We start from the raw sequence: 12,945 nt of genomic DNA on the forward strand, positions 1-12,945 counted from the left end.
AGCTTATGAGACCTCTAAATGGGCACCGTTTAGCTTAGTTTAGTGAAAGTGAGTCTCAAATCCAGAATATTTTTTAGTCTAGACTAAAAACTAAACACTTATGGCAGTTCTAGCAGTCCTGCAAGACTGCACTTTAGCACAGTGATGCTTTAAATATATTGTCATCTTAGTTTTGCACGGAACCAATTTGCACTTTTTTGTGCAAAATAACTTCATCTCTGCATCACATCGTTCGCCCTCTTAATGGGATATAAAATGTCACAACATGGCATAACACTGAAATAAGAGGATTCAGAAATAACAAACATAGACAAATAAAATGACAAGTAAAGTCAAATATTATGGCTATAGCATATTTAAAACAACCTCAGCTGACCAATGTGTTTTACAGGTGTAACAAAATATACATTATATGCAACAGTCACTAAATCAACATCGAATGTACACTAAAAATTCTCAAATAAACCAAAGTAAATAAGACTGTGTTTCCAATTTAATGGTCAGGAATACAATGAAAGCAAGTCAGAATAAGTTAAAAACAAAACAAAACATGTAAATATGGATTATATTCATATCAGAGACATGTTAATGTAAGGTTATTTGCTTTATTTATTTAGACAAGCTGAGCCAAGAGAGTGACTGAGAAGGCAGATTTTAAAAAGCTAAAATTGAGCTTTACTCACAAAATGTGGGTTCAAGGTTACAAAACCCAAGAAGATAAACAAAGCACAGAAAGAAGCCCGAGGCTGAAAAATACAAGAAAAAAAGTAAAAGTAAAACAAAGAAGCATGAACGACAATGAGGACAGTGAAGCCAGCATTTCTTCATCTAGCTAATCTGTCCTAAACTGGCTGACCTCAACATTAAAACAGTCTTTTACAATTTTGTCCATATCATTTCAGTTTAGCTCATGAGAAGCAGCCCTCCTCTGGTCTGAGCCTGATGTCAGGGTAAGATACTGAAACATTCCTGTTTTTGTATCGCTGCACTGATTTTTAGTTGTCTGACAGACAGAGTTCCTCAGATAACAGCGAGATTTATACATGAGTCTGACAAAAACAGGAAAAAAAAGTATTGTACAGGCCTCTGGTCAAATTTAGATCTCAGCACTGAGTATTTGAGCTCCTGGTATTTGAAACTGGAGAATTTATATTTATGCTTTTCCTCCCGCATTCCTCTATATTTGTACATGTCCAGGAGATGATCTATTTCTAGGAATAAAATAGAGAAAACGGTCAATTTCAAAATGTTGCTCTAAAACAGTGCTGACTGGTGGGACGTGGGGCTACAGCAGGTGGGAAACATATGGAGTGAAATTAGAACGAATGGACAAGATTTTTGTAGTTCTCGATGATTCTCGATGACATTTTCACCTCTATTTAAATAACTTTAATTTTAATCATTGTAATTTCAAGGTTTAAGTAAAAAAACAAACAAAAAATAATTTTTTAAAAAATTCTGAAGTAGGTTAAGCCAGAAAAAGGAGAATATGCAGATTTTAGTTTGCAGATTTTAACAGTTTTACAACCAAAAACAGTCCTTTCAGGTCAGCCTTTCAGAAAAATGCTTGCATAAGCATTGATGGACAAATATCGATTATCAGAAGTAAAATCTAAGAACACAGAAACCCACCGCAGTGACATGTTCTAAATCCTTAATATCTTTGGATTTTATTGCCAGTCAGCAGCAGCATTTGCCAAGACGAAAACATAAGTGAAAATGAAATTAGCGCCCAGATTGCTTCAGTATTGATCCACCAGTGAAATTCAAACTGTGAGCATGTTCAATATTTACATGGATGCACTTTCCATGCACTTTAAAGGTGCCCCAGCTTAAGTGGGCTTTTTAGTGTCTTTCTGTGGTGGCTGAGGGCAGATAGTCTCTTCAGGAATTAAGACTCATATGAAAACCAGATGAGTCCAGTTTGGATTCTGTCCATATTTTAATGTTGTCAGTTAATTTCCTGATGGTTTGTCACCCAGGAGTGGAGAGAAGCTGTTTAGAGGGACAGCACAGAGTCAAAACAGAGAGGACGGATCTCTGAAGATTGAACATGTGGTCAGTCATGGAGACAAAATCTCATTAGAAGCTGTGCAGGAAGCCAACGACAGAAGTGGAGGAGCCACTTGACTTGTTTGGAGGCTGATAAGGAAAAACAGGTAGACTCATGTACCTCGGTGTCCGATCTGGCACATAAAACAGGCACTTGGTGAGGTGGTGTAGGCACTGAAAACAGTCTCTGGAGGAACTGGCACAAGGGACAAAGACTTGGAGAAAATCAGCTGGAGCCCCAGTGATTGAGAAGAGGCACCATCTTTGGTTAGGAGTAACTGGTTGCCCTTGTATCAGACTGAGGCCATCTGAGGTCATCCAGTGATTCAGGGATAGGTGGGATCCTGGTGTTGTTCTCCCTCAGAGCAGGCTTTAATGCACAAAACCCTCGGGGTTACGACAGTAAGCATCACATTTCATACCTTTTGCAGTATTTTATATTAAAATATGTCGTAATCTGCCAGCTTAGCTACAAGTATCTATAGACAGCTTGGAAATAAAGTCGATTTAACTGAATGACAGAGCAGCAGAGCATCCTTCTGAAAAGTCAAGCTTCTGATTTCATTATTAAACTGTCTTAATTACAGATGCGGCACCTGACAAGACAAATCGGAAGATCTAACGTTATTTAACTCCCTGACTATGTTCCCATTTGTCTGTAGTGTAGGAGACCGACTCTTTATCCATGTTATTAGTGCAAATTGACTCAGGGTAATGGCATTCATTAACGGGCGATTGAAGGCCTGTTTTGTGTGTAATAAAGCTTCTATGGCCTAAGCATTTGAAAGCAGGAAGATGCTCGTGTTAATGCACATACACAGGATGTCGGAGTCACTGGAAAGAACTTACGTGTTGACCGAACATCACATTACATCCTGAAATATTTACATCCTTCACACTGAAACAGCAAGTGGCATGATGAAGGATATGCTGTAAGGCTATGCATTATTGAGGACTGTGTGTGCTTTAACAGGAATCCCAAAGCGGGGAAGAGTTCAGCTTTTTAACAACCATGACCTAAGAGGTCAAAGGTCACTGGGACTTCATTCCTCTGGCCCTGCTGCACACAACAGTGTCTGTGTTTCGTAACACAATGGACTTCTTTGGAAGGGTGGAGTGTCTGAAAAAAATGGAGAAAGTTGCTTCATGAGGAGGAGGAGTGCTGAATGTGCCTGCTTTTACAGTTTTTCTCAATTGCTTTGATGCAATTCTCACAGCAGGAATGTCACTCTCACCACTCTTAATGCAGTTCTCAAAACAGCTAGGGCATTTTTCACTACACAGACTCGCCTGTGCAAAAGACACTAAAACAATCAAAATGTTTTTTTTCCATTTGTGAAAACATGCAAAGCCACTCACTGCAACTCTGTGATGTGATGGATTTATTTGAGACTTTACAAAAGCTGAAATGGTGAAAAGCAATATGATGCTTTTGAAACTGTACAGTATGTGTCAGAAACAAGCAAAGAACATGTATACAATCTGAGAACATAGCACCAATGACTGTATACTCTGGTCATTTTATTAGGTGCACTGGCTTTACTCCTTCAATGCTCGATAGTATTAGGAAAAGTGGGAGATGTGTAGTTCTGACTGATAAAAGTACAAACTGATTTGATTAGTTTACTTTGCATCTAACGACCAAAGTTAAATGATTTGGTGCATTTTTCACAACCTTCAAACCCGCAGCAGTAACTCACTTGAGGTCAGTGACTCCTTCTAGGAACACACAACCTTCCTGTGCCCACGGTCACGTGTGCACACAGAGTCAGGAGTTAGCAATAAAGTGCTGTTTACAGTTGTATGCTACCAGCTCTATCCTAGCCTCTCTCAAAGACGTTAGTAGTAAGTCGAAGTAAGAACTAAGTAAGTCACCAGATCTCAGTTCAGTGGAGGGTCCTTGAGATATGCTAAGTAAGAAGTATTTATTTAAAAAGGCCTTATCTTATAATCTGGCAGCCATAGCAGGTCTGCCATATGTTCCCAGATGTCCTACCACCCACTTCCCTAATGTCTTAATGGGCATTTTCATGATTAATCATTGTATTTGATAAATATTACAGTTTTTTAATTTGTCCCATAGTCAGATTGTACATTACTGTTTTTATCATAAATTTTTAATTGATATGCATCTGACCATCATCTCTGTGTTTTCTAAACTGATCATGTAAAATCTTAATATGTAAACTTCATTAAAAACCACCTATAGACCAGTTCTGAAACCAGTTTAGTGGAATGTAAGTAGAGTATTTTCCTTTGGCTATAATTCCTTTTTTGAGCAATTTTTTTTCTTTTAGCTAATTAATTTATTTATTTGTATATGCATATGTTAAACCAGGGATCCCTGAAACTTGACCCCTACAGATACAGTAGTTTTATACTTCAGTGTTAAATCTGTGCCCTAGGTGTATCATAACCCCAGACCGTGTCATGATGTGTCGGCATTTTACTGTCAAGTTCGGGTCCATTAGAAGAGTTCATGCTAATCAGTGCGATGCTGCTGAAATGATTAAACATTTCTGTCTTTCAATTCTGGGATCAGAATGGCTCATGCATCAGGGTAAAGGGCTAACTTAATTGTTCCATGAAACTGAATGTGATGTGAGTCACAGGCATGGCTATCATAAACAAATTTAACATCTACAGGAGATTTTGGACCCCCGCCACGAAGCTCCTGGTGCACATTTCCCCTATTTGTTATATAAATGTTTTCCAGGGATCACGTTTTATTTTTTTTACTTTTAATATATTTTTATTCACGTATTCTTTATTTCTGTGATTGATTAGGATTCATTCTGAACAGGTCCTCAGTCCAGCGCAGGAAGAATCTACATTAAAGTTTATCACTGTATATTTATATCTTTTTTAAAAAAATAAATAAGTAAATAAAATAAAAATAACAGTTGACCCAGATGCGTACTTAATTTGGAAATAGCCATTTGAAACACATAGAAGTGAATTTTTCTGTAAACAGAGTCGTATTATCATTTTGATATTCCGCTTTGATGTTTGGGTTTATATCACTCCAGCCACGGTTGGGACCCAGCAGCAATTATGAAAGTAATTTCTAGAACCCATCTCCTATATTTAACACCACAAGTGCCTCTTTCTACTCTTACTGCTGAACATGAGCTGCTCAGCATAATCAGAACAACCACAATCTAAAGATGGATCATGTGGCAAATAGCATGCTGAATTATAGACTTCCTGTTCAGAGTTTATCAGGTGCCTAATGCACATCCAATCTTTAATCATTTAAAGTACAAACAATTGTGTACACCCATTCCCCACACAAAAAAATAGATCTCACTGAAGTTCAGCATCATCCTGTAACATAATAATCTTGTTGAGAGCTTCATATTCTCCAATATAACCCAACCAATCATCTGCACTCCATTAAGTGTAATGTAATTGTAACTGGGAGCTGAGTGTGTTATTTAAAAGTTTCCTGCTGAGCATACAAAATGCACACTGGCCCCAGTACTGGTTTCTATTTTAAAGATGTTCAATTGTTGACGACTGAGTTAAAAGTAAAACAAAGAATTTCATAATGAAAGCAGAAAACCGATGAAAGGATTTTAATACTTGACCAACAAAGGAATCCCCTTCTCTATATTTCATTATATATTAACATAATAAAATTATTTTAACTCACAACATTAGATTTGTACTCTGGAAAAGAAGGCCTCCAAACTGCTGCTGAACAACTTTACTTGTCCTGTGATTTAAGGTGGCACAACTTTATGTGCTTTTTATATCAATAAAGCAAAGCTGTATTCATCGCACACTCAAAAAGTTGGGACTATCTCAAATTACCCAGTGGCATTTGGACAGAGCTGGCCTTGTTTCATATTCCTACAAATATGCAACATGAAAACACAAAATAGATTCTCTTACAACTGTCCTTAAATTCAAGATCTTGTGATTTTCCTTATTTTCTGCTAAAATGGACACATTTTTTAACAGTGCAACTCCAAATTATGCCTGTGACCACAAAGCTGTTTCACCAGTCTGCTTTGAACACTGTTTCAGACAGTTGTCTTTCTACTCTTGCGTCTGTTTATTGTCACTTCAAGAACATTTTCTTCACGCAGTCATTGCAGGCACACGAGCCCCGCCCACCTGCTGTTCAAATCATTTCTTTAAAACAAGCAGACAATCAGAAGAAAGCTGGCTTGAAGGCAGCCAAGCTAAAATAAATGATGGGGGTTTGCACAAAGGCTTAGTATAACATGAAAATAATAAGATAATTATGAACTATTTACACATGGAAAGCTCCTCTACTGGCATCCAAGAACTAAAATATGGAGCTGAAAAGAGCGGAATAGGTCTCCTTTAATGGTGCCTCAGCTCCATTAAGCTCTTGTGGTACTGTGCTTGCTGGGACAATTGAAAAGAGAACAGCCATTATTATTATTGTTGTTGTTGTTGTTGTTATTTAACAATGACAAGTTCAAATATATATGCTATGAGATAGGAGCGTGTTAGTCTGCCCAAAGACGCTTTTCAAAATTTCAAAATAAAACAAAAAAGCTCGACATTTTTTTTTCTTTACACTTTACACGAAATGTGTGTAAAAAACTAATTTAAAAAAATGAAAGTTTAGCCTTTTGAATTTAATTAAAATAATTTTAATTATTATACATACTAATTTGATTGGCTCCAGTTAAGAAAAGTGAAACTGTCTCAAATCAAAAGTATGATTAACTGAACAATGGGTGCAAGCATGCTTTCTGAAACCCCAAATGAGGGACAGATGTCTTGACAGAAAAATTGTGAATGCGAATGTGTGCAAAAACTACGCAACCAAGAAAAGTACGAAAGAAAACTTAAGCTTCCATTCATGCTCGTAAGATGTTTTTGAAATTAAGCTGTAATGATATGTCCCACATAAATTTTTTTCGGGGGGGGTTATGAAATGTTGCCTTAGTTTCCTGTTCTTAGCTGACAGGTGGGGCTGTAGCCCGTCTGCTTAGAGGTCAGATCTGTTAAACTTTCAGAGATACTTTTCTGTTTGTAACGAGTGGTTAATGAGCTACTGTTGTCTTCCTATCAGCTCGAAGTCCTCTGACATCAACAAGGTGTTTTCACCCAGAGAGCTGCTATTCTGGATATTTTCTTATTTCAGGCCAATTACTGTAGGTGAATGGTCTGAAATGTGGTGGTGGTGCGGAAAAATTCCCAGTACGTCAACAATGTCTGAAGTGCTCACATCATCCTGTCTGACATCATCATATTTCTTCCTTATTCTGATGCTCAGTTTGAATTTCAGCAGACTGTCTTGACCATGACTACATGACTAAATGCTTTGAGTTGCTGCCGATGCAAAAGGCTGATTAGATATTTGGATTACTCTGATAATCAGTGGAACAGGCGTACCTAATAAAGTGGTTGTTGAATGTATGTAGCATGACATTACCGGACTATACAGTAGTCGGTGCTATGTTCTCAGACTGCATATTTTCTTTGTTTTCTGATGCTATTTTTGTTTTTTCTCAATTTCAACAATTTTATAATGCTTCAAAAAAAATCCTTCACATTTCATTTTACAATACTGACATTTTTACAGAAGTCTTTCCAAAGTCAGTAAAGTTTTGAGAAACAAAACTGATGACTCAGTCGTGAACGGTTTTGTGTGATTTACTGGCGGTTCATGTTTTGACAAATGTGAAAAAGGTTTTGATTGTTTTGGTGTCTTTTACACAGGTGAGTCTGTGTTATGAAAAATGTCTTAACTGTTTTTTAGAATTTCAAATAAAGTGGTGAGAATGATTTTTCTGCTGTGAGCCAAATCGATTGAGGAAAACCTTTAACGTAGAGAAACCCATTTAACTGATCAAAAGCCTCCTTAATGACTCGTGTCTGGTTATCTGTAATTGAACCGAATTTAATAGTTGATCATAATCAGCTAAAATAAGCTAATGTGCTTTTATCTTACTTTGTGTGTTTCGACATGTGAGCTTAGAAGAAAAAAACTTTAAATAAAAATTAAATTTAAGACACTGACATACAACTTTACATGTTTTTGCACTTCCTACGAGACTACTGTTATAAGAGGGTTGATTGTTGTTTTTATGTCTTTAAGTTATATTCACAAACAGCTTTTTTTTTACTTCTCTCTAAATTAGACTGTATGTGTGACAGAGTAACTGTCTATCCAGGCTGTATCATTCATCACTGTTAGCTTTAGCAAACTCCAGCCATGGAAATGTTTAATAGTCATGACTGGCATTTACAGTAAGGTCTATAATTTGTTGGAGAGCAACAGAGTTTTTGTAGGCTTTGTAGTTTTTCCTCTCTACACCGCAGACAAAATGTGATTGAAGTAGTCTCCATCTTCAGAAGCTGTATGCAAATGCATAAGAATGGTTGACATTTGTAAGAGCAAAAAACATGGATTGGTGTTGGTTATTCATCCAAAGATAGGTAGCCTGTTGCACAATTACTGCTGAGTGTTCTGACTTCATTTCATTGCATAGCTAGTTCCTTATGATAGCATGTTTTCCACCAGATAACCAGTGACAAGCTTGTCAGTTTCCCTTGAAAGGACACATTAGTCAAACTACAAGCACGTCATCCACAGGAATGCTGGCGAGCACCCTGTCACGATCCTGGGTCTTATGACCCAGTGTTTTGAGTTTTAGTTCTTTTGCTCTTTATAGTGTATGTTTAAGCTTATTAGGTTTCCTATGTTCATTTGCTTATTAGTTTTCCCTTGTGTCTTCCAACCCCTGTTAAGTCTCCCCTGCCCTGCATGTGTTTCATGTCTGTGTCTTATGTTGCCAAGTTCTGGTTGTCATGTCTGCGTCTCATGTTTCCTGTTTTATTTTGAAGAGATCTTGTGTTCCTGTGTTCATCGTGTTTAGTTTTACTCTTCCACTGAGGTCGTTATGTTCATGTGTGTCAGCTGTTCCCCCATGTGTTCCCACTTCTCCCATTAGCCTCCTGTGTGTATTTAGTCTGTGCCTTCTCATTCAGTCTTTGTCGGATCGTCTGTGTTATTCCCATGCCATGTCCTGCGTTCAGGTTTTCATATATCCTCCTCATCATTGCCATGTTTAGAGTTTTGTTTGTGTTTCTGTTTGCCAGGGTTTTCATAGTTTGTGCTTCCTTTCTAGTTTACCCAGTTTAGGTTGTTGCTTAGTTTGCATTGTTTTTGCCCTTTTATTTTGTACTTACCTGTCTGCCTGAATAAACAGCTCATCATCAGTTAAGTTTTGAGTTTTAGAATGTCTGCACCTGGGTCCACTCCTCACACGCCACGCAGCTTGCCTCGGCAAACTGTGACACACCCAGGAGGACCAGAAACAAGGGAAAACACATAAGCACTTTCTCATTTCCCAGATTGCTCATTCTCAGTTTTTAACCCTTCATCTTGATTTGCAGTCTCATTTTAAAGTGATGCCAGTTAAATATGTTTGTTATGGCGTAATGTTTATCGTTATAACTGTATTTTAGGATCTCAGGTGGGACTGTTGTTACCTCAGTACAGAGGCCCCCGTTTACATTAAAGCCGTGTCATTAGCTTTCCTGTCTAATCAAGGGTGAAATATTCAGATTAATCTTCTTCCCAAAGCTTCTCCTGCAACCTTGTCATAAGCACTCCTATTAGCCAACCACATGAAAGCACTTTGGTTCATTATTGCGTCTCTCTAATCTGAAATCCTTCATATTATTGAGGAGTGGATGCCAATATTTTAAAGAAACCTTTATGTGAAACACAAAACATACAGCAGAGTTTTCTTTCACTTCATATGCTTTTTTAATGCTTGGGGAAGTTGCAGAGATCAGTGAAAATCAGCTCAACAGTTATAAATGCAATAAATGAACATGAATCAACTATTGAATGTAAATTTAACCATTAATTTAAATTTAGTCTAACCCGCGTTTATCGTATCCTCACAACTCTACTCACAAACCCCTGTCAGGTCTCCCAAGAAGGGGGAACAATGTCTTTGCTGCAGGGTGAGGCCTCTAGTTTGTCACTTGGATCTGGATATAAGAGCAGAGGCCTTCAAGTACCTTAGCAAAAAGGTATTTCTCTTCTTCAGGCTGGGGGCAGTCTTTGGGCCACTCTCCTTAGACCGCAGGGGACGTTAAAGCCTGCCTCTGCAGTTATAGGTGCAAGGTCAAGATGAGGGAGTCTTTGATCGTCCTTGTTTGTATTCCTTGAATCCATCAGCAAGGTGTTCATGCACTTAGACACTACTTTGCCGTCCTCATCTGCACATTGGCTCTTTGACAAAGTACATTAATAAGATGTGAGGATGATACCATCATTGTCTGTTTTTCCAGCAAATGCTTGGCACTGTGTGACCATTAAGCAGGTGTAAGGTTGGAGACCTTAGGAGATGTTTTCAGGGGGGAAGGAATGTAATGACTCGGATGTTTGTCTAAGTTTGTGTGTCTGTGTGTGCCACACGTAAGAAAATGCCCTTTAGGATGTTCTGAAGAACTGTCGCAACAACACAGCAGACTCCATCCCAACGACTCCATCCTGTTCTTGAGTTGATCGTTCTTGCACCAGATTACAAAGAAGAAGTTTTCTTAGTTCTTTTTGGGTCTTGAAATTAAACCACAGTCTTCTTATTAAACTGTCTTACTGCAGTCATCAGTAAGATAGTTGCTGTCCTCCCAAATTCCAAAAAAAGTCAACTTTGACAGATTGCTCTCTACACGGAGGCCTGTGTGGAGTTTTTCTGTTTTATGGTCAACACTTGAGGTTATCTTTGAGCCAGTTTTATGGAATGTTAGTTTGTAAGACGAAGATGTTTTGGCTTTTTTAAATATTACCTTATTCCAGAGTGTAATTATGTTATATGTGTGCTACACAAATATAATTAGTCTGGCATCAAACCTGTGACCTGACTGGCTTTATGTGGCTGTCGGGCTCATTCGAGTGTACAGAAGCGAGGATCTGTGATGTTTTTTGATGTGATACGCCACCACGTGGAGAAAGTAGCAGCTCATAAGGACTCATCTCTGCAACAGCAGGAAAACAAAGCAGAGAGTCTCTCAGTGTCATCACTGGGGAGCTCACAGAAGTCATCATGAGCTGGAACACAGCCCTGTATGTCATTAAAATTCATTTGATGAAACCTAATAAATATCTTTACACGATAAAAACCAGGCAGCACAATACAAATATATTGCATAATTATCAGCTATTACAAACTGTTTCAGTTTCTCTCCATGAGTGAGAAGCAGTGGAACGGATGTCAATTTTTTGTTAAAATTAAGTTACTTTAAGGAGTCAGTTTGAAAGCTATTCTAATTACAGGTGAAACTGATGAAATCTGTGAAACTGTAAAGTCTTTCAGTAATTTTTATTTCTGTGTATGCACAATAATTCTACATTTTCAGTTCACTGTGATTTGTCTGTGGGGTAAAAATAAAGACCACGCTGATTTACACTGGAAAAAAAAAAAAATTAGGGTTCAATTTAACAACAAGCAGCAAACAATGAAATCCAAACAGGGCTTTTAATTTAAATTGTTTTTGATAAGACTGAATAGAATATCTCACCATGCTGTACAGGAAATGTAAATAAATAAATAAATAAGGAAAGCAGAGTTTCGAGTCCACTCACCTACACGCTTCAATTCAGTGCAATTCCATTTGATTTTTATAACGCCAAATTATAACAACAGTTGCCTCAAGATGCTTTCTATTATAAGGTCAAGATCCTAGATCCAACAATCATATGACCCCCCCTATGAGCAAGCAAATTGGCGACAGTGGGAAGAAAAAAAAACCTCCCTTTTAACAGGAAGAAACTTCCAGCAGAGCCAGGCTCAGGGAGTGGCGGCCACCTGCAGCGCTTGCAGATCCCAGTTATCCCAGCTGCAATAGGGTCAGTGGACTAACAGAGCCAGAGACCCACTCATACTCACATTCACAATATGAGCAATTTAGAACCACGGACAGTCTTCGGACTGTTCTCATTCACGATTGTTGTTTTTATGACACTTCTTGTTGCTTCAGCTACAGAGCTCCACGTGGGCTCTTAGTGTTGAGCTAAGGACTAAAGGACTTCCTCAGGAAAGCAGACAGATGTGTGGTGGTAAATGATCACGTTCGTCACACGCACGCACACACGCACACCTTTTTTTCTTTGTTGTTGTTGTTGTTGTTGTTGTTGTTGTTGTTGTTGTTGTTGTTGTTGTTGTTGTTGTTGTTGTTGTTGTTGTTGTTGTTGTTGTTGTTGTTGTTGTTTGGTGGGGGGAGACAGCCAGAACGGACGACCTCGTGGCGCAACGGTAGCGCGTCTGACTCCAGATCAGAAGGTTGCGTGTTCAAATCACGTCGGGGTCAACCCTTTAGTCTTGTCACGCAGAGCTCGTCCCAAATTATAACAGCGAAGATCTGACGTGAAATCAAACATGAAGATCATCAAGATCGAGGTTTCTATACCGGCTCTGTGACCGGGTTAATAATCGCCGCCGGTGCTGCTGATCAGCAGGGTGTCCGTGTAATTTGTCCTTCTTCTTCTGGGTTATACGTTGCTTATGAAATGTTATGTAGTGGTTGCGTTTTTCACCCACTACCACACTGAAATTCTGTAACTTTTGGCAACTTTGTCATTACAAACTGGAGCTGGCAACTTTTTTCCGCTTTCCCCTCATTATTATTTTTTATTATTACTCAAGAAACATTTAATTAACAGTACTGGTAATTACCAAAGTCATTGTTTTTGTTTCTGTCATGGTTAATCCACCAGTATGTGCTCTTTAACTAAAATTATAATTTTACTCTTCTTTTTTTTTTCTTTTTTTTTTAAATTATAATTTTAAAAATTTATAATTTTAAAGCTAAAATATTATTATTATTGTTGTTATGAAAAACAGAAAAAAGAGTAAAGCCCATTATTATTTTTTGATTAAGATTTCAAAT

At 37.9% G+C, this 12,945-nt stretch overlaps 1 non-coding gene across 1 annotated transcript; it reads left to right on the top strand.

Annotated features, from left to right (window-relative positions):
• Positions 1 to 12,294: 12,294 nt before the first annotated feature.
• Positions 12,295 to 12,366, top strand: trnaw-cca (transfer RNA tryptophan (anticodon CCA)). The gene has a single exon. It is a non-coding gene; the product is annotated as a tRNA-Trp (tRNA).
• The last annotated feature ends 579 nt before the right edge of the window (positions 12,367 to 12,945 follow it).

Source organism: Pelmatolapia mariae, linkage group LG18 (assembly GCF_036321145.2).
Source record: "Pelmatolapia mariae isolate MD_Pm_ZW linkage group LG18, Pm_UMD_F_2, whole genome shotgun sequence".
Classification (NCBI taxonomy): domain Eukaryota; kingdom Metazoa; phylum Chordata; class Actinopteri; order Cichliformes; family Cichlidae; genus Pelmatolapia; species Pelmatolapia mariae.